The sequence below is a fragment of the Monodelphis domestica genome, chromosome 4, assembly GCF_027887165.1.
Source record: "Monodelphis domestica isolate mMonDom1 chromosome 4, mMonDom1.pri, whole genome shotgun sequence".
NCBI lineage: Eukaryota > Metazoa > Chordata > Mammalia > Didelphimorphia > Didelphidae > Monodelphis > Monodelphis domestica.
In genome coordinates, this window is record NC_077230.1 from 167,971,583 (window position 1) to 167,997,457 (window position 25,875).

General features: G+C 35.4%; 1 protein-coding gene and 1 pseudogene across 4 annotated transcripts in view; one reads left to right on the forward strand and one right to left on the reverse strand.

The window, feature by feature from the left end:
* The window catches only part of SLC4A10 (solute carrier family 4 member 10), a 400,582-nt gene that overhangs the window by 48,858 nt on the left and 325,849 nt on the right, over positions 1-25,875 (forward strand). The window lies entirely within an intron of this gene.
* Positions 17,019-17,167, reverse strand: LOC130454241 (U4 spliceosomal RNA; annotated as a pseudogene).

A 25,875-nucleotide genomic window follows, 5' to 3' on the forward strand; every position in this document is an offset into this window, starting at 1 on the left:
CAGAGCATGGGAAGAAAAAGAAGGAAGAGATGGTCCTTTTGCTTAGGGGAAATGGTATAATAAAATATAAAATATCATATTAAAACAAAAAATATTAACTCTAGTAAAGAGACCAATCAGAACTATAATACTCTGATCCTATTTTATTTTTGTCTTTGGAGGATGAGTCATAGAGGATAGGAAAGAGAGCTGACCTCATAAGCCAAAAAAGACATGGATTCATGGACTATATAACACTTTGGCAGTATTTTAACTTCTCATTGCTCTAGATGACACTCTGAGACTTTAAGTCACAGAGAAAGTGCTATCCTGAGTTGATAGAGGAACTTTAAGGTATTACAAAGAATGTCACCAATTTTCATTAATGTGATAATTGTCATACAGGTATATATACACACACATTCATTTATATATTTATATATATGCTTATGAAATCATTAGTCTAAATCCTTAATCCTTTTTTAAATCAAACAGAATGATCTTCATATTTAAATATGGTTGAGGGGAAGAGTAAAGTGGAAACAGGAAGTCAGCTACCTGATTTAAATGAGTTCAAGTCTCTAAGGCCAGATGGATTACATCCCAGGGTACTGATAGAATCTGCAAATGCAATCACATTTGTTCATCTTGAATCTTAGAGTCTCCACTGGAGATCTTTCTGCATTTTCACCATCTGAATCTCTTTGCTGTGTAGTTCTAGAGTTGAAAGTCACTCCTTGCTGAGATGGCGTGTACTGGATGTTCTGAGCCAGGGCTAGTTGGCGTAGCTACAGCAACCTCCTGGGACACAGATTTCTCTAGAGCTGCCTGTGTCTTTTCTGTTATCCCTTTAACAGAAAAAAATATTGTTGGCATTCTTTAAGGAATTATAGAGAAAAGGAGAGATGCCAAGAGATAGATGAGAGGAATACCTTTTCCTAATTTTCCAAAAAGGAGAAAAAGTAGTTTCTGTAACCTATAAACCACTAAATTTGATGGAAGCATTGTTCTATAATACTTCTATAATGCACTAGATATGGAAATAAAGAACCAGTGTTTGAGTCTCAGTTCTTTGCAATCTTGGGCAGATTACTTAACCTCAGTTTTCTCATCTGTAAAACAAAAGGACTGAATTAGATAAAACCACTAAGGTCTAATGCAACTCTCAATCGAAAATCTTATTTTGAATCCTGAAAAAATACTAGAATGGCTTATTAAACAGATGGTTTGTGCACACTTAAGAAGGGAAATGGTAATCACTAGGTGCCAGCACAAGTTCATTAAAAGCAAGCTATTTCAAACAAACCTCATTTCCTTTTTTATACTGTAAATCAGGATCACGGTATAGTCACAATGTATTCCAGGTGAGTTATATGACAAAATCTCTCATGATGTTTGTGATTCCTTGTATGTAATATTGGGTTTCTACCAAAATACCTGTGTCCTTGAAACCTCAAATGGGAACCCACTGCTTCCCAGGCTATACCTTATCATTCTTCTGTACATCTTTCTTATTCACCTTAATCTTTCTTAAGGACTCTTAATTTCCTATTTCTGACTGTACTCTCTATGTGCTTTTGGTCTTCTTTCCATTTGGGGAAGTATCCACTAATCTCTTTTCTTTGTACATTTACCTGTCTTCCTAGTTACCTGAGGGAGATCCTGGATCCACTTTACATTTATAGGACACTCTGCCTGGTTCCCTTCCCATTTTGAGCCAGATCCTTGACCCTCTTATCTTTATATACCTTTGTGAATGAATTCTGTTAATTGATCCCCAAAAATATCCTTTAATCAGTTCATTTGACCTAGCTGAGAAAGTGACCACTGTACACATTTTATCTTAGATGTAGTCAATTAGAATGAAGCCTTTAATGAATTCAGGTCACCTCAAAAGAGGAAATTCTAGAACAAAAATACTGCCAACACTTGTATAGAAAAGATACCATATAAAAAGAAATAATAGTATGGTAGCTGGAGTCACAAAATAGTGAGTCCTATGAAGGAAAGAATGAAAATTTCTGGTAGGAAAGAAAACAAAAACACCAATTCCTAATTAACTCCTTCCCCCCACCCAAGTCATTAACATATAATATTGTCAGTCTTTTCTCAGAAAGTCTTCCAATGGCTTTTTTGCCCACCATGCAATTCAGTTTCTGAAGGTTCTTCTTTCATTCCTCTTTCATGGTAGAGATTCCCTAGGGGAGAGGATTTATTTTAATTCTCCTTTGTGCAGTTCCCTTCTGACTCTTCTCATTAATATTTTTAGAAACTGGGATAGCTGGGTAGCTCAGTGGATAAAGAACCAGGCCTGGAGATGGGAAGTCCTGAGTTCAAATGTGACCACAGATATATTCCTGCTATGTGACTCTGAACAAGTCACTTAATCCCAATTGCTTAATCCTTTATTCCTCTCCTGCCTTGAAACCAAGATTTTGTATCAGTTCAAAGACAAAAGATAAGATTTTCAAAACAAAAAGATTCTTAGGAACCACAAACCCAAGTTCTCCTGCTAAGGAGTATATAATGTGAGTTCTAGTAGGCTCCACAATTGCCTTAGCCTCCTTTCAGATATCCTTGTGGAAAAGATTCAAAAAATATTAACTGTCAGCCTTAAAGGAATTCTCTAGGGTAACACCACAGGACTCTTCCTATCCTTAACCCAGTCCTATCCAACATTTTATCATTCACTGTTAGAAGGCCAGAAGAGTTAATCCCTTGGATGATAGAATCAAGATCCCCAAAAACCTCAAGAGAGTGAAATATCACCAAAATTAAATTTTGTATAGATAAATGTCAAGGTTAAACAACTTGGGTTTAAAAAAAGGCATCAATATAGAATAGGGAAGATCATACAGTTTATCTAAAAATACTTTTGGTTTTTAGTTAGCTATGGGTAAAGTATCAACTCATGTTTACTGTTCAACCTTTTGCAGTTGTTTTTCACCCCTACAGCTCTAATAAAGCAGTTCTATTCGGGGCCTAATCAATCCTTATCACCAAATTCAGTGACTTTTTTTGGTCTTATCCTTTTTGACATCTCGTTGGCATTTTAAATTGTAGACCACTTCATCTATCTTGGTTTCCATGACTGCATTCTCATGGTTCTCTTTCCTACTCTTATGTTTATTCTTCCTTTCATTACTTTATTGATTCTTTATTTTTTTGTCATTCCTTAGATATGAGCAATCCCTAGGTTTAAGCTGGGTCATTTTCTCTTTGTTTTCTATGATTTTTCCATTGACGATCACATCCATTCCCATAACTTCACTTGACACTTCTATGTATATTTTTCACACCCAATCCCTCTCCACAGCCCCGGTCTTAAATTCTCCACTGAACTCCCCATTGTCTATCCAAACGCTGACTCTTGGTCTTGACATTCAAACTTACCTCATACTAACTCCCCTTCATATATATGACCCAGCCCAAACAGGATTCCCTTGTAAACTCTCTTTCAACATCTTTGCTTATGCTACTTCCCAAGGTTTCCCAATTTTGGAATAAATCTCTCCATCTTCTACTGCAGTAGTTTCAAATGAGATGCTTGTAAAAAAGCATTTAACATGATTATATAGCACACAATGGTGCTATATAACTGCCACTTCCCCTGTTTTCGCTTTCCTCCCTCTTCTCCTCTTCCTTAAAGGCAGAACTCAGATGTCTTGTCCTTCACAAAGCCTTTCTTGTGGCCTTCGGTGAAAATGATCTGCCTATCTTTGAATTTCTGATAGCACTTTGCCTCTTTCTCCTTTGTTTTTATCATATTCTACCTTGTTTCATATTTGTTTTGTTATTTATCATATCCTGTTTCCCATTTGCCCATTGGATTTTAAATCTTGTAAGGACAGAATGTGTGATTTTTTCATCTTTGTACTCCCAGACTTGTATAGAGTAGGCACTTTAATGTTTGTTGAGCTGAATTGTTGAACTTGACTATAACATTGCTGCCAATGAATTTAGTTTAATCTTGAGTGGTTTTAATAAAATTGTGGCATATAGAAGGAGATATTATAGTCCCCTGTACTATTCTCTGGTTATACTACATTTAGAATATAATGCTCCCGACTTCCGGGTAAACATGGCTGCAATCTAGACGTGACTTGCTTCCCCTCCCCAGCACTGAATGAAATAGACTACCTCAAAAGAGCATAAAAATGACCTTTAGAAGAACGGAGGGACTCTCCAGTACCCCCACAGAAACAAAGGTACATGGGGTTTGAACATTTACACACTATAAGGAGGAGGAAAAGCTTGCACAAAAACGTGAACTGAGACTCCCCTCCCCCCCACCAAACCAGAGTAAGCTATCAGAGCGCTCACTGGGACAACGAGTGAGTGAGGAGCATCTCTGTCTGGGGGGGCACACCAGGGTCCTTGGGATCTAAAGACTGCAAGGAAACGACCTTTCAGGGCGGTTTCACAGGAGAATCCTGCTCTGAGCACAGGGGGCTGAGGAGCTGAACTCCGGGGTGGTTGCGCTGAGCACCTGGGTGGAGCTGAACACCTGGGCAGGCTGCGCTGATCGCCTGGGCGGTTGGGCTGAACACAGGGGCCCACAGTCTAAGAAACCTTGGAGGCTGGGAAGAACTAGTCTGAGGCAACCTAATTTCACAGAAAACCCGCCCATATCACCCAGACCCCAGACCAAAAAAGAAAGTGGAATAAAACCACCAAAGGGATGGCTCACACGGCCCAAAATCAAGCCTCCAGGAAGAAAGGGGGGGAAAGTGACTATTGAAAACTTTTATGGAGGGAGTACCCAAGAAAAAGAAGAGAATGAGGATGAAATCCAAACAAAATCAGAACATGCCTCCCAAAATGGAAACTATCCACAAGCTCTGGAAGATCTCAAACTGGAGCTTACCCAAAAGATGGAAACCTTTTGGGAAAAAAATGGGATAAAGAGATCAGCAGTCTGATAGACAAGACTTCACAATTGGAGAAGGAGCTGGAAGCATCTAATAGAAGGGCAGACAAAGCTGAAAAGCAAAACCAGTCCCTAATGACCAGAATTAAGCAACTGGAAGACAGTGAGCATGCCCAAAAGATGGAAACCTTTTGGAAAGAAAAATGGGAGAAAGAGATCAGCAGTCTGATAGACAAGACTTCACAATAGGAGAAAGAGCTGGAAGCATCTAATAGAAGGGCAGAAGAAGCTGAAAAGCAAAACCAGTCCCTAACGACCAGAATTAAGCAAATGGAAGACAGCGAGATTACAAAACAGCAAGAATCAATAAAGCAAAGCCAAAAAATTAATGAATTAGAAGAAAACATGAAATATCTCACTGAAAAGGTCACAGACTTGGAAAACAGAGGAAGAAGAGACAACCTCAGAATTATTGGTCTCCCCGAAAAACCAGAGATAAACAAAAACCTCGATGCTATTCTACAGGAGATTATAGAAGAAAATTGCCCACATGTTCTGGAGCAAGGGGGCAAAATAGAAATAGAAAGGGTTCATAGAACACCCTCTATACTAAATCCCCAAAAGACAACCCCCAGGAATGTAATTGCCAAATTCAAGAGCTTCCAAGAAAAGGAGAAAATCCTACAAGAAGCCAAGAAGAGGAGTTTCAGATAAGGGGGCTCCCATAAGGATCACACAGGACTTAGCAACTAACACACTAAGAGACCGCAAAGCATGGAACACGATATTAAGAAAGGCAAGAGAGCTGGGTCTCCAACCAAGAATCAACTACCCAGCAAAACTGACTATATACTTCCAGGGGAAAGTATGGGCATTCAACAAAATAGAAGATTTCCAAGCATTTGCTAAGAAAAGACCAGAACTTAGTGGAAAATTTGATATCTAATCACAGAAAGCAAGAGAAACATGAAAAACTAAATATGAAAGAAAGGGAAAAGGAGATAAATCCTATCTTTTTCTTTAAGTCAAACTCTCTTCTATAAGGACTACATTTATATCAAATTATATATATATATTAATATGTGGGGAAAAAGTATTCTGTAACTCTCAACAATTGTATGCATCATAAGAGTAGTTAGAAGAATCATGAATAGGGAAAGATTGGGGCATCAAGAAGATGTGGTGAAGGGGGGGCAAAGAAAGAAAGAGAGAGAGAGGGAATCGTCGATAATACTAACATTTACTTCAAGAAATGAGGGGGACTAAATAGAATAATCTTTCCCATATAAAGATACACATGGGAAGGGGAGGGGAAGAACTCTCATATGAGAAGGAGAGGAAGAGAGCGTGAAGTGTAATTACTTAAACCTTACTCTCAGTGAAATCAAATCTGAGAGGGAAGAACATCTAGATCCAGTGGGATCCTGAATTCTATCTTATCCAACAGGGTAAGAAAGAAAGGAAAATCAAGGAGGGGTAGTGTGGAGGGAGTATAAAAAGGGAGGGAAGGAGAGGGGGGGAGGGGAAGGGAGCATAAAAAGGGAGGGGCTAGAAAGGGAAGCATATCAAGGGAGGGGACTAAGGGGACTGACCTAAAGTAAATCACTGGTTCAAAAGGAGATAGGTAAAGAAGAAAGGTCAGAACTAGGGGAAGATATCAAAATGCCAGGGAATCCACGAGTGACAATCATAACTTTGAACATGAATAGGATAAACTCACCCATAAAATGTAGACAAATAGCAGATTGGATTAGAACCCAAAACCCTACCATTTGTTGTCTTCAAGAAATACGTATGAGGTGGGTTGATACTCACAAGCTTAGAATTAAAGGCTGGAGTAAGACCTTTTGGGCCTCAACTGATAGAAAGAAGGCAGGAGTTGCAATCATGATATCTGACAAAGCCAAAGCAAAATTAGACCTGATCAAAAGGGATAGGGAAGGTAAATATATTCTGTTAAAAGGGAGTATAGACAATGAGGAAATATCACTAATCAACATGTATGCACCAAATGGTATAGCATCCAAATTTTTAATAGAGAAACTAGGAGAATTGAAGGAGGAAATAGACAGTAAAACCATATTAGTGGGAGACTTGAACCAACCACTATCAAATTTAGATGAATCAAACCAAAAAAATAAATAAGAAAGAGGTAAAAGAGGTGAATGAAATCTTAGAAAAATTAGAGTTAATAGACATATGGAGAAAAATAAATAGGGACAAAAAGGAATACACCTTCTTCTCAGCACCACATGGCACATTCACAAAAATAGATCATACACTAGGTCACTGAAACATGGCACTCAAATGCAGAAAAGCAGAAATAATAAATGCAGTCTTTTCAGATCACAAGGCAATAAAAATATTGATCAGAAAAGGTACATGGAGAGCCAAATCAAAAATTAATTGGAAATTAAATAATATGATACTCCGAAATCGGTTAGTTAGAGAAGAAATCATAGAAACAATTAATAATTTCATTGAGGAAAATGACAATCGTGAGACATCCTTTCAAACCTTATGGGATGCAGCCAAAGCAGTACTTAGAGGAAAATTCATATCCATGAGTGCATATATTAACAAATTAGGGAGGGCAGAGATCAATGAATTGGAAATGCAAATCAAAAAACTTGAGAACGAACAAATTAAGAACCCCCAGAAGAAAACCAAACTAGAGATCCTAAAAATTAAGGGAGAAATTAATAAAATAGAAAGTGATAGAACTATTGAGCTAATAAACAAGACTAGAAGCTGGTACTTTGACAAAACAGACAAAATAGACAAAGTACTGGTCAATTTAATTTAAAAAAAGGAAAGAAGAAAGGCAAATTAACAGCATTAAGGATGAAAAGGGGGACCTCACCTCCAATGAAGAGGAAATTAAGGCAATCATTAAAAACTACTTTGCCCAACTATATGGCAATAAATATACCAACCTAGGTGATATGGATGAATATATACAAAAATATAAATTGCCTAGACTAACAGAAGAAGAAATAGATTTCTTAAATAATCCCAATTCAGAAAAATAAATCCAAGAGGCCATCAAAGATCTTCCTAAGAAAAAATCCCCAGGGCCTGATGGATTCACCAGTGAATTCTATCAAACATTCAAAGAACAACTAACCCCAATACTATACAAACTATTTGACATAATAAGCAAAGAGGGAGTTCTATCAAATTCCTTTTATGACACAAGCATGGTACTAATTCCAAAGCCAGGCAGGCCAAAAACAGAGAAAGAAAATCATAGACCAATCTCCCTAATGAATATAGATGCAAAAATCTTAAATAGGATACTAGCAAAAAGACTCCAGCAAGTGATCAGAAGAGTCATTCACCATGATCAAGTAGGATTTATACCAGGGATGCAGGGCTGGTTCAATATTAGGAAAACCATCCACATAATTGACCACATCAACAAGCAAACCAACAAAAATCACATGATTATTTCAACAGATTCAGAAAAAGCCTTTGATAAAATACAACACCCATTCCTATTAAAAACACTAGAAAGCATAGGAATAGAAGGGTCGTTCCTAAAAATAATAAACAGTATATATCTAAAATCATCAACTAACATCATCTGCAATGGGGATAAACTAGATGCATTCCCATTAAGATCAGGAGTGAAACAAGGATGCCCATTATCACCTCTATTATTTGACATCGTACTAGAAACACTATCAGTAGCAATTAAAGAAGAAAAAGAAATTGAAGGCATTAAAATTGGCAATGAGGAGACCAAGTTATCACTCTTTGCAGATGACATGATGGTCTACTTAAAGAATCCTAGAGACTCAACCAAAAAGCTAATCGAAATAATCAACAACTTTAGCAAAGTTGCAGGATACAAAATAAACCCACACAAGTCATCAGCATTTCTATATATTTCCAACACAGCTCAGTAGCAAGAACTAGAAAGAGAAATCCCATTCAAAATTACCCTAGACAAAATAAAATACTTAGGAATCTATCTCCTGAGACAAACACAGGAACTTTATGAACACAACTACAAAACACTCTCCACACAACTAAAACTAGACTTGAACAATTGGAAAAACATTAACTGCTCATGGGTAGGATGAGCCAATATAATAAAAATGACCATCCTACCCAAACTCATCTATCTATTTAGTGCCATACCCATGGAACTTCCAAAAAGTTTTTTTACTGATCTAGAAAAAACCATAACAAAGTTCATTTGGAAGAAAAAAGGATCAAGGCTATCCAGGGAAATAATGAAAAAAATACAAAGGAAGGGGGCCTTGCAGTCCCAGATCTCAGACTATATTATAAAGCAGTGGTCATCAAAACAATTTGGTACTGGCTAAGAGACAGAAAGGAGGATCAGTGGAATAGACTCGGGGTAAGTGACCTCAGCAAGACAGTATATGACAAACCCAAAGATCCCAGCTTTTGGGACAAAAATCCACTATTTCATAAAAACTGCTGGGAAAATTGGAGGACAGTGTGGTAAAGATTAGGTTTAGATCAACACCTCACACCCTACACCAAGATAAATTCAAAATGGGTGAATGACTTGAACATAAAGAAGGAAACTATAAGAAAATTAGGTGAACACAGAATAGTATACATATCAGACCTTTGGGAAGGGAAAGACTTTAAAACCAAGCAAGACTTAGAAAGAGTCACAAAATGCAAAATAAATAATTTTGATTACATCAAATTAAAAAGTTTTTGTACAAACAAAACCAATGTAACTAAAATCAGAAGGGAAGCAACAAATTGGGAAACAATCTTCATAAAAACCTCTGACAAAAGTTTAATTACTCAAATTTACAAAGAACTAAATCAATTGTACAAAAAATCAAGCCATTCTCCAATTGATAAATGGGCAAGGGACATGAACAGGCAGTTCTCAGCCAAAGAAATCAAAACTATTAATAAGCACATGAAAAAGTGTTCTACATCTCTTAAAATCAGAGAGATGCAAATCAAAACAACTCCAAGGTATCACCTCACACCTAGCAGATTGGCTAACATGACAGCTATGGAAAGTAATGAATGCTGGAGGGGATGTGGCAAAGTGGGGACATTAATGCATTGCTGGTAGAGTTAAGAATTGATCCAGCCATTCTGGAGGGCAATTTGGAACTATGCCCAAACGGTGATAAAAGACTGTCTGCCCTTTGATCCAGCTATAGCACTGCTGGGTCTGTACCCCAAAGAGATAATAAGGAAAAAGACTTGTACAAGAATATTCATAGCTGAACTCTTTGTGGTGGCCAAAAATTGGAAAATGAAGGGATGCCCTTCAATTGGGGAATGGCTGAAGAAATTGTGGTATATGTTGGTGATGGAATACTATTGTGCTAAAAGGAATAATAAAGTGGAGGAATTCCATGGAGACTGGAACAACCTCCAAGAAGTGATGCAGAGCGAAAGGAGCAGAACCAGGAAAACATTATACACAGAGACTGATACACTGTGTTACAATCGAAGGTAATGGATCTCTCCATTAGTGTCAATGCAATATCCCTGAACAATCTGCAGGGATCTAAAAAACACTATCCACAAGCAGAGGATAAACTATGGGAGTAAAAACACCGAGGAAAAGCAACTGCTTGACTAAAGGGGGGAAGGGGAAACAACTGAGGAGAGACTCTAAATGAACACTCTAATGCAAATACCAACAACATGGAAATGGGTTCGAACCAAGAACACATATGATACCCAGTGGAATCGTGCGTCGGCTATGGGAAAGGTGGTGGGAAGGGGAGGAGGAAAAGAAAATGATCTTTGTTTCCAATGAATAATGTTTGGAAATGATCAAATAAAATAATGATTAAAGTGAAAAAAAACTTCACAGATCTTGGGACAATTAAAAAAGGAATTGAAATATTTTTTTCTCATTCCCCTTTCAATTAATTAGAAAGAAGGAAAATAATTTTTTCTAATTCATTGGATTTTTAATGATTTTGCTATTCAATTTTGGTCTAAATGTTTGTTTTCTTTTTAAAACAAAGAAAATAACAAAATTCTATATAAAAGACTGCATAAAATAAAATTTTAAAATACATAAAAAAAGAATATAATACGCCCTTCTTGGCACAACTCTTAAGAAGGATACTTACAAAATGAAATCTATCTATATAGAAGGATAACTAAGATGATGATAAAGTTGCATGAAGAATGAATATCTGAACTATGAATTTTTAATCTAAAAAAGAGAAAACTTAAATAGTATGTATTAATTAAATACATTGGTAGATGGGAAAGGCAGCATAGGACAGTAGAAAGAGGCACTAGCTTTGGAGTTAGAGGACCTGGGTTCAAATAATACATCTATCACTTCATGACTTTAGGTATGCACTTTCTCTATGAACCTCAGTTTCCATATATACAAAATGAAGGGGTTGGATGAGATGAGATGAGAATTTCCATCTCTAAATCTATGATCCTACGATGGTTTCATATATTGTATTATTCATGTCTGTCGTTCCATAAGCTTCTATAATAAGAGCCACCCGATTTATTGGAGTCTTTTTTCTTTTCTTCTATAAATGTTTCAATATCTTGAGGGAACCAGTGTAGTACTCAAGTGAGAGATAAAGGGGTTTGTGGATCAGCAAAAGGGTACTGAAGATGATCTGGGGAGCTTGGTAGATTTTAAGTTCAACATAAGCTTAGAATATGACATAAAATGGACAATAGCTGAAGTTGCCTTCAGCTCTGAAATGGATGAGGCAATGTTATATGAGAGACCATGAAATCTGGATTCAAGAAAGTACTAGCTTTGTATCCTCATTCCAAAACTTAATTGAATTAGTTATGTGAGAAGCAGTAGAACATTGGACTTATAGTTAGGAGGCTTGAGATTCAGTCTTGCTTCAGATACTTACTAGCTGTGGGGTCATGAACAAACAACTTAACCCTTTTGGATAATGTTCTCTCATCTACAAGAAAGAAGCACTGATATCTTGGATTACTTCACAGGGTTGTTATGAGGAAAACATTTTGGAAATCTCAAAGTGCAATGTAAATGTGAGATGCTATTATTATTATCCTCCTGTGATGTTTTTCAAGTGAATTTTTGTTCTAAATCTGTGTTTACCTTGGCTGCTATGTTTCTCCACTTGGCAAAGAGATTGTATTTGCTCGCTGAGTCAGTTTCTGGGCTCTTTCAGCCTCCTTGTTGTGGCAACTATTTTGCATCAATTAAACTTTTCTAAGAAATGGTGATATTCAGAGTCAATGTCGTTATTTTTGCTCATTTCCCATTTTTCAGAGGTGTCAGCTTGTTAAAGGTAGCTCAGTTCAAAGTTGCTATAATTTCATGAAGTTTATTATTTTTTCTGCCTAATTTAGCACTTACCTTAGGTCTTACTAATCAGTGATATGAATGACTATAAGAAGTATTTATTATGCACTTATTATCTACAAAACAGCATGAATATAAATACAAGATTGATATTTTTAGTTCCTGCCTTCCAAAAGTTTACTTTTTAAGTTTTTGGGAGAGGCAAAATATATAGAGAGAAATGATAGCTAGGGATATTAAATGGATCAATAGAGTAGTTCGTTTACATAGTTTTCCCAGAGGCTTTCCAATGGTTATAATGCTTTGATTATAGTTCACAGATAACTAGGTAGAAAAAGAATAAGATATGTAGATGAAAAATGGCTGGAGTGAAGATTGAGATACATGGTCTTCTAGTGGTTCACTTCTTAGAGTAGAATAGAGTAGAGAAGAGAAATAACCACTATACCCTTGGGTAAGTTACTTATCTTTTCTGGGCCTTAGCTTTATCAACTGTTAAATGAGTGTGGTGATCCCAATGTCCTCATGGTCTCAAGGTCCCTTCTAGCTTTAATTTTTATACTTTTTACAGATAACCGATTCAGAAATGTTCAAATGAATGCATTGTTTTCAACCCATAGTTATCTGTGTTTTTATCTTCAAGAATTCTATTTGTTTTAAATTTCAATTTAACCTTAATGAATGTCTTTTTATTTCTGTTTCCTGTTTTACTTTTTTCATGCTGCTCTTGAGTCTTGTATTTGAGAGCAAAATTTTCCATTAAACTCTGGTATTTTCATAGAAATGTTTGAAATACCTCCATTTCATTGAATGCCCATTCCCCCCTGCAAGATTATCCTTGATTTTACTGGGTAAGTGATTTTTGGTCTAAATCGTAGCTCCTTTGTCCACTGGAATATCATATTCCAGGCCCTCCAATCTTTTAATATAGAAACAGTTAGATCTTATTTTATCCTGACTGTGGCTCCATGAAATTTGAATTGTTTCCTTTTGGCTGCTTACAAAATTTTCTCCTTGACCTAGGAGTTCTGAAATTTTGCTATCACATTTCTGGGAGTTATTATTCTTTTAGGATCTCTTTCAGAAGGTGATTGGTATATTCTTTCAATATTTATTTTACCGTCTGGTTCTAGAATATCACAGCAGTTTTCCTTGATAATTTCTTGAAAAATAATATCTAAGGTCTTTCAAGTAGTTCAATAATTCTAAATTATTTCTATTGGATTTATTTTCCAGAGAAGTTTTTTCCAATGAGATATTTCATATTTTCTTCTATTTTTTCATTCTTTTGACTTTGTCTGATTTTGACTGTTCCAAGCTTTAGTTTTGTTGTGCAGCTGCCTTCAAATCTAGATCTGGAGATCTATCTGCTTTCAGTTCTTCCAAGGTGGTACGATGTAAGGAAAGGTGACTTTAATACACTCCAGGTCTGTGCTCTGGTTCTTGAGTAACCACAAGCACTCTTTTCCCCATTGGAATTGTGACCAGTCCCCCATTCCCTTGTAACTAACAACTCTGGTATCTTCTAGAGCTCCTCTTCCCCCAAGACCATGCCCCAAAACTGCTTCCTGGAGCTGCATAAGGGCAGTGCAGCTAGAATATTATACTCACAGCCAGCAAAAGGATTTGTATAATCTCTTCCTGAGCAGTTGTCTAATCCCTCCTTACTGTCTGTGGCTGAGAGCTCAAAAAGTCTTTGTAGCTGCATCAACTGCTTGGAGGACCCATTGCAGCTATAGGGAATGTTGCTTTGTAATCTACCTCTACTCCTGTGTCCTCTAACCCTTGTGCTTGTCATATAAGTTGTCTGGGTCTGAAAAATTACTTCTCCCCATCTTTTGTGGGTTATGCTACTCCAGAATTTGTTCCAAGACCTTATATTACAGTTTTTATTAGAGGGTAATTTGGTAGAAGGGTCCATGAAATTTTTCTGCCATTTTGGCTCTATCTTCTCCTAATTGGCTGATTTTAATGAAGGGGCTATTTTTGCCTTTTATGATGCCATTCTGTCCTTACCATGCTTACCATTATCCATTTACTCCTAATTTCTTCATTTGATGAACATGATTCAGTTTTCCATTGAGCACGTCAACTCTTGGTCATTTCACCAAGAACACAGTAAGCATATTAGCTATTTACTTAATTTATGGATTATTATAAGGATTGTGCCATCATCACAATGGCTGTAGAGAGTGACATAGAAGAGGGAACTTTTTTGTATATTTAGTCCTTAATCTTTAGGTTGCTCTGGCAGAACAAACTGCCAACAAAAACGCATCACCTAGTGATCAGACTTCTTGTGATGAGAATCTTGGACTTTTCCTAATCTGGTCCTGAGAAAGGAAATACATTCTACCACTGGGTCCATACTTAAGGGCTTTCCAAGTAATTTAATACATGGGAGAACTTGCACTCCACTGATATAGTCTTTGAGATCAAAGTCCCTTCCAGGTCACAATAAGGAATTAAACTAGGTTTTAAGTAAAATATGACAATTTTTCTGGATTGTTTGAATAGCCATCATGGAGAAGAGTCCAATCTATTCTTCATATAGCTGCCAAATTGATATCCCTAAAGCAGATGTATAACAGAGTCATTCCTGTGTTAAAGAACTTCTATTAGTTTCTTCATTCCTCTAGGATAAAATGTAAAGTCCTCTGTTCGACTTTGAAAGCCCTTTGCTGTCTTGGACCACTCTGCTTTTCTAGTCTTAATGCACAAGTTCTCCACACATTGTTTATGGTCTGCTTGCTGCTCCCCGTACAGTTGATTCCACCTCTCATCTCCATGCTTTTATAAGGCTATACGCCATGCTTGGAATGCATTTTCGGTCTTTGTCTTCTTACAACCCCTACTTTTCTTCAAAGCTCAGCTTGTATCCCTTTCTGCTGGAAGCCTATTCTGATCATACTCTCCAGTTGTTAGAGTTCTCCCTTCAGAAATTACTGTGTATATTTTTTTTATTAAATTTTTGTTTTTCCAGCTTTGAATATAAGTTCCTTAAGGACATGATTTTTGCCTTTGATTCTCCTGCACATTTCAATTCCTAATACATAATAGGCACCTAATAAATGCCTACTGAATGAGTGATCAGTTGCCCCAGGAGGCAATACTAATAGAAGTAATGACAAAGGTATTTTTGCTTAATATAAAGAAGAACTTCCTCAAAAAAGAAGTATTGAATTCCCTGACACTGTTAGTAAGTAGTCAAGCTGTTGTAGAGGGAGATTATTTATGGGAAGAATGACCATGCTGACCAGATGACCCTTACAGCCTCTTCTAAGGCTGAATCAATGATTCTGTGTATCTAAAAACAGAATGCTAATTTTTAAAAATGTTGATGTGAAGAAAACAAAATGGCACCTCACATTTTGAAATGGCTCAATACTTCACCATTACCTTACTAAAATCCAATTCTGAATCTTCATTGGGATGTAGAGGTCCTCTGAGGTATTATAACCAGGGTGAGGAAGTGAAAACTTTGACAGGTCCAGCCAAATTGGAAGGGACTTGCATATAGGCCCACATCTGTATTAAATGTCTATCTTCTGAAGAGGAGCCTAGTTAAATTTGGTGAAACTCTTTGTCAAAAATGGAGTCGTCTTCATTATTGCTTTTTTTTTCAGATCTTAGCAATTCTTTAGCCCCTCTATCTGGATACAGCTGTGGAAAAGCTGTGATCACTAAAGGAAGTATTCAAATCAAGTGACAGATGCTTGATGTTGAGATGGATAAATGTCAAGAATAGTCACTCAATCCCTTTCCCCTCTTTGCTTTAAGAAAGAATCCTTAGTGTGTGTGTGTGCCGTTTGAAATAATAAGATCATATGTAATTCAACAACACAATAGTATATTGATGAATGTTCAGTGAAAAGCAGTGGAAGCATGTGCAGGACACTTGATATCACCAAACAATAACATTATTGTTTTCTAGGATGTCAACTGAATTTCACCAAAAAACATCATGTGATAATATTAGACCAAAGTTAAGAACAAAAGTATACTATTTATGTATACTTTTTCCAAATACTTGTATTTCCCAAATACTTGTATTTCTATGTTGATAAACTGAATTATTTCTCAGCTCTGATTATTTAAAAAAATCTCTGCAAGACCCCAGGTCACTATCCTTCAATAATTCATATTGTTCTCATGGCAATGATTTTTGGCTTATGGTATAGTTGTCCTGCCTGACTGCTACCCATTCATTTAATTCTATTACTTTCTTTTGGTTTTCATAAAATTTAATTTTCAGCTTCAGAATTAAAAGCAACAATAATTTTTACAATGGTATAGAAATCACAAGTGACTGTCTTTCTTCTGATGAGATTGAAACAGTCTTGAGGAACATCTGATACTTAGCTTCCATTTTTTAATGCCTCGTGTAATTTTACTGCATGCGATTTTCTTAGAAGGCCTGTTCTGAAGGTACTTCTTTGATCCTTGGCTCTCTTTATATTGATGGCTTTCCAAAGAATTCACTGATGCTCTGGGAACTTCTGTTTATTGATGTTATTCTCATTTTGTAGATTGAGTTGCTAAAGTGTGGTTACAAGATTTGTCCATGACTAAATTGGTAATAAATGAATTGAAACTTAAAATTGCAGCTACAGATTAAAATTTCCTTCTCATTTAAATAGCTTCCATCTATTAAGACTCTGCCAAAAAGAAATTGGAATACTTAAAACTGATAATATTCATAAGTTAAGTCACCAAATCTCATATCTGGTTTGTGTGTGAGAGAGTGTGTTTTGTGAAAAAGGAGTGGGAAGTTTACCTTAAGAGGAAGGCAGAAAATAAGGAACTGTTTTTAAAAAGTCATTAAAATTCTGCTACATGATTCATCCATTTTACTTAGACATTTATAAAGTAACATTATTTTTTGAATCTGTTTTCATTTCATTAAATGGTTTATTCTATATTTTGTCAAAGAATCACATAAACAGCTAGTGGTGCAATGGATAGTTTTCAATTAGCAATAATTGTGCCTTGGATAAACCTTATTGGCTATGATACTGCCACTGTGCAAAGCTTGGTGCAGAGGAGAGAACACTGGGCCTGAAGTTAGTAAGACCCAAGTTCAAATCTAGCCTCAGGCACTCAGTAGCTGTGGGCAAACCCTGGGCAAGTCTCTTAACTGGTTTTTGTCTTAGTTTTACCACCTGTAATATGGGAATAGTAATAACACCTACTTCCCAATGTTGTTGTGAGGATTATATAAGAAAAAATAATTTTTAAGTGCTTAGTACAGCACACGGTGGGTTCTATATGAGTACTTATTCCCTCCCTTCTTCATTTAATCATTTGATTGAGAAAGACTTCAGAGGGTCCCTCTGCCTCAAGACAGGTTTGTAAATCAATTCAATAACCACTTATTCAATGCCTAATATGTACAGGCTCCTGTGCAAAAATGAATGATATCAGTTCATTCCTCTAGAAGGTTGACGTTTACTGGAGGACAGGGACAGATATGATATTTCCATAGATTTTATCCACAAGTGAGCAATGTTAATTGGAGAGAAGAGAGAACACTAGTAAGGGAGAGGAGGGACTATTAATGGAAGTGGTGGCACCTGAGATGAGCTTTGACAGTAAGTAGAGACTCTGAGAGGTGGAGAAGCAGAGATAATGTAATGCATGGTGGCAGGAAATGGAAGATTGAGTTCAGGAACAGCTAGTAGTCTGGTTTGGCATGTGGTGTGAGTGAAGGGTAATATTAAGTTAATCTGGAAAAGTAGGTTGGGGTCAGCTTGTGGAAGGCTTTAATTACCAGAAGGATGTTAAATATTTAATCGTAGAGGGTGTAGAGAACGTGAGAAATATTTTGAGCTGAAATGTGATAATATACAAATGATACATATGAATACGTTTATATCTTTCCTTGGGATGACTAGTTTAGCTTCATCTCCTGATGCTGACATTGTTGTCAGCTTTTCCAGGGACTCTGCTAGTATGCCCATAGGAAGTCCCAAATCTTCCAGCCTTTTAAAGCTCACGTTGTCACCCTCTGGTCAAGGTGTGGGGAGGAAAAAAAGAGTCTTCTCTCCACTCCCTCCAAGTGATTATCTCTCAAGGGACTGGTTTCTTCTTTAGACTGGCCAGATACTTGAATGCCCAGATTCTGAACTGGCTTGCTTATTTTGGCAGACAAAGAGAGTATCACTCAGCCAACTCCAATACACTTCCTGGGTAGCATCATTCAATTTTATCCTTCCATATTCTTGAGGACTTTTTGCTCTTAATTTAATGAATTTGGTTGATCAATAGAGGTCTTCTCATCTGATGCAGGTAGTTACTTGAAGTAGAATGAGGTGATATTCAAAATTATTTGGCATCACTTCCTTTCATACTCTCTACATTCCAACCCCAAAGGCCTATTTGCTAATTATACAAAATGGTCATTTCTCTCTCATCTCCCTGCCTTTGTATAGGTTGTTCAACTTGTCTGGATTTATGCCTTCCCTACCCCAAGATGTCGTACATATTTTTCTCATTTTTCTAATTCCTTATTACTCCTCCTCTCCCCTCCCCTGTCTTATCATCTTTTCTTCTCTCTCTCTCTCTCTCTCTCTCTCTCTCTCTCTCTCTCTCTCTCTCTCTCTCTCTCTCTCTCTCTCTCTCTCGTTCTCTCTCTCTCTGTCTGTCTCATAATCTTTGATAGAAACATCTCTGTTTACTTTTATTTTTGTATTACCAGCATCTAACCAATAACTGTCAAAAAAAGACACTTAAATATTCATTGAATTTAGTTGGAATGCAGTCCATCCATGAACTGACAGGCTATTGATACTTGTCCATGTCTTGTAAGTTACATTTCTTGGTCTCAGTTAGTTGTTGAAGCCATAGATCATCAATGAGGAACCTTTTAGAGATCATGTGCCATGCCCATCCTCCCCCAGAGACCCTGTCCAGTACCCCCACCCCAGACAGGGGAGGAAGCACACCCATTGGGCTATTGAGCAAAGGGGTGGGTGAAGTGAGGACATTCATGAAAAGGGGTAGGAGAGTGGCTGGAGCATTCCACTCCCATTGCATCTCTGCTGCATGTGAAGAGCTCTCAATAGGCTGCTAGGCGGAAGGATGGGTGAAGTGAAAAAATGCCCTTAGCCCAGTGGAGACAGGGAATGGAGTGGCTCCCCTGAGTTCCTCTGCCTTTCTAGTAATGAACTCTGGCTGACCATGGTGCATGTGCTCACAGAGAGGGCTCTGCATGCCCTTTTTGGCACACATGCCATAGGTTCACCATTTTGGCCATAGACAATGAAAAAATTCCCTTGGTGGAGGAAGTTGGTGCTTAGGCTGTCAATACTTTCTCTCCTAACCTTTGACTAAGAAGAAATCTATGGACACCAATAATTTAATGATGGATGTGTTTCTTTATAAATTCTGTTGGCTCTATGTAGTACGTATCCTTAGGGATTTCTTCTTGTTTGATGTCCTATGTGATTAATTCTGTCTTGTCAAATTGGATCAAATTCTTCAAAATTAAGCCAGTTCTTGAAAGTTCCTATAATCAAAGAACACATTTGTATGATTTTTATTTATTGTTTCTAAAGAATGTATTGATAACATAAGCAGCTTGGTCTAGTTATTCATAACCCCATTTCATCTCTGAAGGGTCTGACTGTTCTTAAACTGATTGGAATTAAGTTCTGCAGAGCATAGCAGGCACTTTGCAAATCAATTAGCAAGGAAAGAAAGAGCACTAGGAAAGCTGGAGTTGGAGACAAAAACTTTCCCTTGTTTTTATTTTGTGTTTTCATTGACTGTCCTCTTCAGTGTATACATAGAGTCAGTATAGTGATTCTAGAAATCTGATTCTCTAGAATTTTCCACCTGTATTTTCTCATTCATTGTCCATTAAAAAATTAAATTATTTAGCATAGCTAAACTACTTTGCAAACTATAAAGGGCCACATGTATGTTATTTATTATTCTAATAATTAAAGGACAGATGACAAATTGTTATACTGACTCATGGTCATTAGTTCTTTTTTATTACTACAACTTCTAAATAGGACAGCTATGTTTGAATGAATATGCCTCAATGTAGTATTAAATAATTAAGGAAAAAAATAAGAGAGAAGAGAGAAAATTTTTGTGGTCATTGTTCTTTAAGGAAAATGGAGGTATGAATGATTCATCCAGTCAATTATAAGTTATTTCATTTGTGGAATTATCTATTTTTATCCAATGATCAAAGTACGATATTCTTTTCAAATTGATTAGATACTTGTTGCTACCTAAGTTCACACTTTATATTGATTCCATTAAGCTGTCAAATTTTCTTTCTATGATTATATTGTTTTATAATTATAATTTTATAAGAATTAAATGAATTATTATAAAAATAGATAATATATATGTGTGTTGTGTTTTGTATGGATTTTCTATTTATAGATACTCTTCTACCTGTTAAAGAATTGCCTTTAATGAAAGAACATGTTAACAAGTACCTCTAAGTGTAGTTTCCTCAATTATGGTTGTAGAACTGTCAAATACTATTGGGTCAACGTTTTTGTAATATGTGATACCATAGATAAAAACTGGAAACCAGAAACCCTGAGAAATCTTATTCAGGGCAAAATTATGTTCCTCAAAATGTGAGATAGAAGTTTTTAGTTGGTCAGCAAATTGTCATATAATATAATAAATATAACATAATATAATAGGATATGATAGAATAGAATATGATATAATATAATGATGATTTTTGTAAAACCTTTTAATATTGTTGGAATAACAGTAACTCTTTTTTAGTATCATCATTGAGATTATAGCTAAAAGTCACATCTGTCTAAGGAATCACTCAAAATTATATTGGGTTAAAAGTCCTGAATAATTTCAGTGTTAACTCAAGATGAGAAAGGGAATGAATATCTCATTATATTGTCCTCTTTTTTCCAGCTAATGATTCATCTTAAAGTGACTAAATTGCATGTATTATGGACCTGGTAAATTTCTTAGATATTTAGGAGCTAATGGCTGAATTAGAGAAAATGCTATTTTTGAAAGTGTGAAACCAATGATCATGTCAATCATAAGATCTAGTCTTGAAGGCAATACATGACTTCTGGTAAATGAACTCATGCTGTTTTATTTGGTGGGCATGGTGCCTCTTGATGTGCTAATAAATCAGACCCCTTCAGCAAGATACTTGGATACATTTTTCTATGAAATCATCCTTTTAAAAATACTGATCACAGAGTATCTAGAATTGAGGAAGTAAATATAAATTTGAACACAAAATGTGGAGTTCTCAGTTTTTACCTATATCACAAGGTTTGGGGGGGATTAGATGAGATAATGTATTAAAACATTTTATAAATCTTAAAATATTACATTGATAAGACTTATTAAAATTTCATCATTCTTACAGTTTTGGGAGTTCAGATAGAAAATTTTCTGAGGTCAAGCCACTTTCCTGCTACTATTTTGTCTTGACTGTTTTGTCAACTATTACAGTGGATTAAATGACTTCTTTTCACAATTAGTGAAAATATTAAGGCATAATTTCATTATCTCTAGAATCTCTGAAAGTTTGTTTGGCATGCTATCATATGTTGCCAGGACAGTAAGGATGATACCCCTTATCCTGTATTATAAATATAATAATAAAAATCTCAATTATCTTTTTTAGATAGAATTCAGATAGGAAAAAAAGCTCCAGGACAAGACTCTATCCTACCCTTATTTATTTATGTCTAACTATGTAGATTATTGCTTAATTGGATAAAAGAAATACTTTTTGTAATTGAATATAAGTTTTTGGATGCAGGTTCATTTGAAGCATTGTCAGAACAATTTTAGTGGCAGACATGACAATGGGAATGATAAGCATCCCATCCTATTCCTACATGATTTTTGTTTTTCCTGCCATATCTGTTTTTTTAAAGCTTTTCATTCCACATAGCTGGAAGATTATGAGAATTTAGTATGGTGGATCAATTATAATTTTTTAAAAATTTTTAAAGAGCCAATGTTGTAATTGCCATTATTATCCTTATTAAAACTATTTTTCTTTTTTTCCCCCCTGTGGCTCTAATCTGAACTTAAAGCAACTGAGTGACATAATGGATAGAGCACTGTCAGGAATTTCTGAGTTCACATCCCTTCCCAGATGGTTAATATCTGTGTAACACTGGACAAATGATTTAATTTTCCTCAGCCTCAGTTTCCTCAACTGTAAAATGGAGATAATAATTGTATGTACATAGCAGGGTTTTTGAGAAGATCAAATGAGGTGATATTTGTAAAGTGTTTTGCAAACCTTAAATTGTTGAAGTTGAGTGATTACTAGTCACCAATGACATACATTATCACTTCTTACTTCTAGTTTTTGTTATTATGACTTAATACTTGTAAATTCTGCAACACTGAGTCTTTAAAGAACACTGGAAAGGCAATGTCCTTAACACTTTTTCAGCAATCAGATTTTTCTTGATGTTTCTAAAGGTGTGAGGTAAATATTAAAACCTTTTATGAAAAAACACATTTTCATTCTTAATACTGTTTGGCAAAATAACAGTCTTTTATCCTAGGCAAAGAGAGGATTTAGCTAGGAAAATGCTGTCTGAAATTATTTAATGTATTTTTTTTAATTGGAGGATATAATTCTTTAAATAGATAACATTGAAATTTAATATGAAAAAAACCTGATAAAAGATTCAAGGTGAAAAACATAGTATTTACATGATTGCTGGTCACTTAATTGGAGGGCATGTGCATTTGCATGTGCATGCATAGACACACACACACATCTCTGTGTTCAAATTGCAATCATTTTGTGAAATAAATAAAAAGGAATCTGGTGTATGAGTTTGGTGAGAGTTTTCTAACATAAATGAATTAAAACCCTTTCCAAAACAACAAAATATTCTTTTGAATTCACCCAACATGAGAGCTTTTCCTTTGGGGTTTGTTTTATTTCCTTAAAAAATTTAAATCCTTACCTACTGTCCTAGTATCATTCTTAAAGCAGAAGAATGTCAAGGGCTAGGCAGTGACTTGTCTAGGGCCACGCAGCAGACTCAAAGATAGTGTGGCTTTTAATCCTAAGGCTTGCTCTTTATCCACTATGTATATAGAAGGGCAGAAGCTTTTAGGTAGTGGATAACAAGATTTTCTGAGCAAAAATCTATGATTTAGGATAGCATCCTTAATATAACATCCATGTTGAACAGTTAGCATAGTGTAGTAATGAGAAAAGTTGACTTGCTCTATCATTATGACTATCTGCCTATTTATCTATCTGCCTATCTATCGATCTATCCATCTATCTATCCATCTATCTATCTATCTATCTATCTATCTATCTATCTATCTATCTATCTATCTATCTATCTATCTATCCATCCATCCATCCATCCATCCATCTCACTGTATATATCTATCTAATTTATGTACGTATGTATGTATGTATGTATGTATGTACCATCTATGTATCTATCTATCATTAATCAATCTATCTTGACCTCTCTACACATGTATTATAAGCCATAATTAATCACTTAGAACAAATGTATATTATGTGTATATATCATATTACATATTATATGTATTATGCACATATTATATAAATATAGCATAGAATATCCTAAAATCATGTAATTGTATAATGTGAATCTATAACACATATTAATGATTATATAGTTGTGATATAAAATAACATAATATATTACATATATAATAGAGGCCATATGATTATGTATAATCATATATTTAAATAAATATAAATAATTAAATATTATCATTGATATATATTATATATACATACAAACACATAGGCTAAGGGATGATATATAATCATTTAAAAAGTCACTTGCTTACATATAACCATATACACACATATATACATATGCCTACATATGCCAAGTGATTATATATAATTATAGATGTGTATATACATATATATTCCCACATACATTCATACACAGGCCAAGTGATTATAACCATTTGGCTTTATCAAACCTCCATTTCCCCCTTTATAAAGTTAGGGAGGTGGATGGATGATCTGTAAGATCTATTCAAATTCTTCTGTGTAATATTGAAACTCTGAAAATTAATTTTCAGGTTTGTTTTTTATTTGAATGAGATAATTCATGAGAACAAGGAACTTCTATTGAGGAAGTTGCTCAGCAGCATCTTCATTTTGGGGGGAATGACCTGAATCCCTGATAGGGTAAGGGACTTAGCTTAGGTCTCATAGTTTATAGGTGTCAAAGGGAGGACTTAAACACAGTTCTTTCCCAGCATTATTTCCTTTGCTATCTGCATTTCCTTCATATGAACAACATTAGAGGTAATGGTAGTGCGATATGGAGATAGATTAATAGGAAGAATAGCAATATATGCAAGAAGCTAGGAGATCTTTTAGAGAAAGGCACTTTGTATTTTAATAGCATATGTCATTACTGCCTTTTGATTAAAACTTTCATATATCTTGATATGGACCTCAACATGTACAAAAGTTGTCCAAATCTCAAGGAATTTGAAGTCTAGAAGACACTGTTTGATCATATTTTCAAGTATAGACACCATTTTTTCTGGGGAAAGGCAGGGTTTTACAGAAACAAAATCAAATATATAAAATTCAATATTTAAAAATTTAGTTGCAAGACTTATAAGATTTAATCTTATGCAGTGGGAATAATTTAGTACTTCTTTATGTGACCATGCATTATCATAAAAGAAATAGACACAACTTCATATTTTAGAGTAATTAATATATTGGAAGAACAGAAACATTTGCACATTTTAAGAATTGCCTATCCTTGCTTACAAATGCAAATTTTTTTTACCTACAAAACTCTTTAGACAGTCTGAAAAGATGATGAATTCTGCCTCAGTCACTAAATGTGCCACCAACAAATTACTTAGCTTCTCTGAATCTCTGTTTCCTTATCTGCAAAATGAGTGTGATGGACTTGATGGCCTCCAATGTCCTCTCTTGTTCTAAACCTATGGTCTACAAAAAGTTGAATTTTTTAATAGAGCATTTAGTGAAATGAACATCTTAGGGATATTAGAGAACCTGCAATATTAACATGAATGCTCTAGGGCTATTTTTAAAAATGATTATTTTACATACTCTAAAAATTAAGGATTGCAAAGTCTCTTCACAGAGTGCAAGCAGTATCAAATGTGGCTGGAAATAAAAATTATATTATTCATGCAGTAGGTTCTAACAATGAAATATTTCTTGTTAGAATCAAAATTAGCATGTAGACTTCCTATGACAGCCTATTGTATCTAAGAAGAATATATGTGCTTTGAAATGATACTTTCTTTGTTAAGGTGCCAGTTCCTTTGGTACGTGTTTCCTTTTGTCACCTGGGGCATTTTTTCCAACACATAACACATGTGATTTTTTTTTTCTGTATTTGGAATAATCAGCTTTTCCCTGTGCTCATTAAGCAAAAAACTGCAGCCAAGGTATTAGCACAATGCAAGGTATTAACAATGCCCAATCTCTACCAAATACCAAGTTCCTTTTGTCTATTACCTAATTAACATACTTTAATGAGTTCACCAAGTTTAATGAATACCTCATGTTAAACTCAGCACTTTCTACCACCTAGATTAATCTGACACCTGATCTAACATCTGACTAGATACTATGAATAATTCATGAATATAGTATTTCTCCTATAGCACATAAATGGAGCTTGGAAATTTTAGTATGGAAGGCATTCTTAAAGGTTTGCTATAGACACAATTGAATATGGTGTAAGTCTTTCCC